Genomic DNA, 5473 nt, shown 5'->3' with positions numbered 1-5473 from the left:
AGAAAATCCAAGAGTCATCAATCCACCATCACATGTATCATTACAGAGCTTCACATTCTAACAACTAAAAACATGCATGAATCTCATGGAACAACATCAAACATACCTCCTCCTAAACACCAACCAACCGAACATGAAGCAAAAAAACTCCTTTCTTCTTCCTATGATTTTTCGGTCAAGAAGAACAAAGAGGATGAAGCCTTTTTTTTCTTTTTTTTTTCTTCTAGGTACGGCACAATGGGGGAACAACCACACACATTTTTTTTTGTTTCTCCTCCTACTAACACTAATATTTTATTGCCCATGTTCTTTATTTTATTATTCCTAACATAAAGTATTAACCCAACATGTTTATGACATGTTTTAGCCATAACATTTTGTCCACCCTCATGCTCATGACCGGCCACTACTAATTAGGGCGGAAATTGACATACAAGTCTACCCTTTTGATTACATGCACTAATAGATCCTTATAGATTAACCTATCACATTTCAAAAGTGTCACACATAAGTCCTATTAACTAAATTCACATGCAATTAACTAAATCGAAGCTTTAAACTTTCACACATTTATATTCACATATTTTAGACAATAAATTTCATATTTAAATATTTTGGTGACTCAGTTTAGCGGTCCCGAAACCGCTTTCCGACTAGGGTCACTTTAGGGTCATCACAACTCTCCCCACTTAAGAAATTTTCGTCCCGAAAATCTTACCGTAAATAGGTTTGGGTATCGTTCTTTCATAGAGTTCTCGGGTTCCCAAGTAGCTTCTTCCATCCCGTGTTTGAGCCATAACACTTTTACTAAAGGAACCTTTTTGTTTCGTAACTCTTTCACTTCACGAGCCAGGATACGAATCGGTTCTTCTTCATAACTCATATCGGGTTGAATTTCAACCTCTGATGGATTAATTATGTGCGATGGGTCAGATCTATAACGTCGAAGCATCGAAACATGAAAGACGTCATGAATCTTTTCAAGTTCAGGGGGTAAAGTAAATCTATACGCAACTGGACCGACTCGTTCAGATATTTCATATGGGCCGATGAACCTCGGACTCAATTTTCCCTTACGCCCAAATCTGAGTATCTTTTTCCAAGGTAAAACTTTAAGAAACACTTTATCTCCCACCTGATACTCAATGTCTTTTCGTTTCAAATCTGCGTACGACTTCTGACGATCAGATGCTGCCTTTAGACTTTCACAAATTATTTTTACTTTCTGCTCAGCATCTTTAATCAAATCAACTCCGAAAATTTTACTTTCACCGAGCTCGGTCCAAAACAATGGTGTTCGGCATTTTCGACCGTACAAAGCCTCGTAAGGCGCCATCTTAATGCTTGACTGAAAACTATTGTTGTAAGCGAACTCAATCAAAGGTAGATACCGTTCCCATGAAACACTAAACTCAAGGATGCAGATCTCAACATATCCTCGAGTATCTGAATTATTCGCTCAAATTGACCATCGGTTTGGGGATGAAAAGCGGTGCTAAAATGCAACTTGGTACCCAAAGCTTCTTGCAATTTCTTCCAAAATCGCGAGGTGAACCTCGGATCTCTATCTGACACAATAGAAATGGGTACCCTGTGTAATCTCACAATCTGAGAAACATACAATTCAGCTAGTTTATCCAGTGAATAATCCGTACGTACGGGGATAAAGTGAGCCGACTTAGTCAGTCTATCAACAACAACCCAAATCGCATCTTTCTTACTAGTCGATAATGGCAACCCAGACACAAAATCCATCGTGACTCGATCCCATTTCCATTCAAGTATCATGATCGGCTGGAGTAAACCCGTAGGTACTTGATGTTCCGCCTTCACTTGCTGACATATTAAACACTTCGAAACAAAATCGGAGATGTCTCGTTTCATACCATGCCACCAAAACTGACGTCTCAGATCGTTGTACATTTTCGTACTCCCCGGGTGAATAGACATTCGGCTACAATGAGCTTCGTTCAGAATCATCGAAATGAGTTCTGAATTTCTTGGAACACACAAACGACTTCTGAACCTCAAACAATCGTCATCATCAATTTGAAACTCTGATTCCATTTTCGGAAAACATTCAGCCCGTTTTGCAACCAATTCATCATCGACCTTCTGAGCTTCACGAATTTGATGAATCAACAATAGTTTGGCCTTTAATTTTGCTACTAACACATTGTCGGATAGAAATGCATAAGTGTACATTCATCGTCAGTAAAGCAAATAGTGATTTACGACTTAAAGCATCCGCAACCACATTAGCCTTTCCCGGGTGATAGTCAATGACAAGTTCATAATCTTTCAACAACTCGAGCCAACGTCTTTGTCGCAGATTCAAGTCTCTTTGTGTCATCAAATATTTGAGACTTTTGTGATCGAATATACAGGGCACTTCTCACCAAATAAATAATGTTGCCATATTTTCAAGGCGAACACGATGGCAGCTAGTTCGAGATCATGGGTCGGATAATTTTTCTCGTGTGGCTTCAATTGTCTCGACGCATAGGCCACAACTCGACCTTCTTGCATCAATACGCAACCCAACCCAAGTAGGGATGCATCACTATAAATGACAAACTCCTTGCCTAATTCGGGCTGCACTAGAATTGGAGCTTCAGTCAAATAAGTTTTCAGTTGATCGAAACTTTTCTGACATTTTTCCGTCCATTCGAAATTAACATCTTTTTGAAGTAGCTTCGTCATTGGTGTGGCTATCATCGAGAAACCCTTTACAAACCGTCTGTAGTAATCGGCTAGTCCCAAAAAGCTCCGAACCTCAGTAATATTTCTCGGAGGCTTCCAGTTAAGTATGGCTGGAATTTTGCTCGGATCAACTCGAATACCCGATGCAGATACCACATGACCCAAGAATCTAACCTCTCTTAACCAGAACTCACACTTATTGAACTTAGCATATAACTGCTTATCCCGTAAAATTTGCAACACTAATCTCAGGTGCTCAGCATGTTCGGTCTCATCTCTTGAATAGACCAAGATGTCATCAATAAACACAACTACGAACCGGTCCAAATTTCGCTCAAGATCCGATTCATCAAATCCATAAATACCGCAGGGGCATTAGTGAGCCCAAACGGCATCACTAAGAACTCGTAGTGGCCGTATCTCGCTCAAAGCGTTTTGGGTATATCCAAATCTCGAATTCATGAATCGCAATAACCCGATCTCAAATCTATCTTTAAAAACACTGAGGCTCCCTTTAGTTGATCAAACAAATCATCAATACGCAGTAACGGATATTTATTCTTTATTGTCACTTTATTCAGCTGACGATAGTCGATGCACAACCTCAGGGTTCCGTCCTTCTTTTTCACAAACAATACTGGTGCACCCCAAGGTGAGAAACTTGGTCGAGCGAAACATGTATCCGTCAATTCCTGCAACTGAGCTTTCAACTCTTTTAACTCGGTTGGTGCCATACGATACGGAGCTATCGAAATAAGTGTAGTCCCGGGTACAAGCTCAATACCAAACTCTACCTCCAGAGCAGGTGGTAAACCCGGTAATTCTTCGAGAAAAACATCTAGATATTTACAAACCACCGGCACAGATTCAGGCTTTTTTTTTAACTCTTTGTCATCAAGTACATACGCAAGGTATCCTTCACACCCCTTCCTTACATATTTCTGAGCCAACATCGATGATATTACAGCTGGCAACCCATTCAAGTCCGTAGACTCAACTCGGATTATCTTGTTATTTGCGCACCTCAAATCAATAGTCTTGCTTTTGCAATTCACAACCGCATCATGCACGGTCAACCAATCCAAACCGAGGATAACATCAAATTCATCAAATGGCAAAAGCATCAAGTCCGCCGGAAAACAGGAACCTCGAATTACTAGGGGACATTTCTTCCACACTTTGTCGACAAGCACGTAACGACCCAAGGGATTTGACACCCGAATTACGAACTCGAGAGACTCAATAGGTAAAGTCTTCTTTGGATGCTAAGGTTTCACATATATAAGAATGAGTAGAACCGTGGTCAATCAAAGCAATCACATTAGTATCAAAGAGAGTAAAAGTACCGGTAATAACATCCGGCGAGGAAGCATCCTCGGCGTGCTTGGCAGATAGCATAAGCTCTAGCAGAGCGCGAGCCTCGGATCTGGTTGTAGCATCTCTAGATCCTCTCTGACCACCACTAGGATTTCCTGTGTTTCTAGATGGTTTACCTCGAGCAGTGGTAGCACCCGGTTTCCCACTCTGATTTACATTCTGTTCAGACAACCTCGGGCAATCTTTAATAAAATGGTCAACTGATCCGCACTTGTAACAGGAGCGGTCATGGAATCTACAACTCCCCGAATGCCATTTACCGCAATACTAACACTCCGTTCTATCTCGACGATCATTTCCAACACTGGCGACCGAAGTGACTCGTGCACTCACAGGGGGTCGGTTGCGATCTCGTCTAGAAAAGCCCAAAGTGTCTCCAGATCGGCCTAGATCATCTTTAAATTTCTTCGATGACTGTTGGAAGGGCTTTCCCGAAGATCTCTTACGAAACTCCTTTGCTCCCACATCAGCTTTCCTTTTCTCCTTACTGAGCTCCTCGGCTTTGCAAGCTCGCTCGACAAGTACCACAAATTCTCAGATTTCTAAAATGCCAACATACAGCTTTATATCATCGTTCAGTCCATCCTTGAAACGTTTACACATCACAGCTTCTGAAGAAATGCATTCTCGCGCGTACCGGCTAAGCCTTACAAACTTTCGTTCGTAATCGGTAACCGACATGGAACCTTGTTTAAGTTCAAGAAATTCCTTCCATTTTTGATCCATGAATCTCTGACTGATATACTTTTTCGAAACTCGGTTTGGAAAAACTCCCAAGTTACTTGCTCTCTGGGCACAACAGAAGTCAACGTATTCCACCAATAGTAGGCAGAACCACGTAGCAAGGAGATAGTACACTTTAGGCACTCATCGGGTACCCAGATAGTGTTGCCCAACCAAAATTCAGCTTGCTCGGCATCATCGTTGTCCGTAGCTTTAAATTCAGTAGCCCCGTATTTTCGGATTCTGTCAACTGATGGCTTATTTGACCTTATTTGGTCAGTTACCAGAGGTATTGTAGGTGCGGGGGTTGCATTAGTCGGGAAAGGGGGTTGTGGAACAGCCGTATTAGTTCGAATGTATTGCTTGAACCAATCAATCATCACGCTATAAAAAGCTTGTCTAGCTTCATTGTTCCGATTACTAGCAATAGGTTGAGAGTCCGCCAGCGCTGTCCCTTGTGCGGGAGCAGGCTACACTCTCAAGATCATCACTACTGCTTCGGTTGGGATCGGGATCCATTACTATAAATAAACACATTTGCAAATGTCAAAATCACCACACTATCAAATAATCACATAATGGCATGTATAGCTAGACCCAAACGTATTACGGTAGTCCTAGAATCGACTAAAACGTAGCTCGATACCAATTTAATTGTAACACCTGCATG

This window comes from Gossypium arboreum, chromosome 5, assembly GCF_025698485.1.
Source record: "Gossypium arboreum isolate Shixiya-1 chromosome 5, ASM2569848v2, whole genome shotgun sequence".
Lineage (NCBI taxonomy): Eukaryota > Viridiplantae > Streptophyta > Magnoliopsida > Malvales > Malvaceae > Gossypium > Gossypium arboreum.
The sequence above is the reverse complement of the archived record's forward strand: the minus strand, read 5'-3'. Positions refer to the sequence as shown.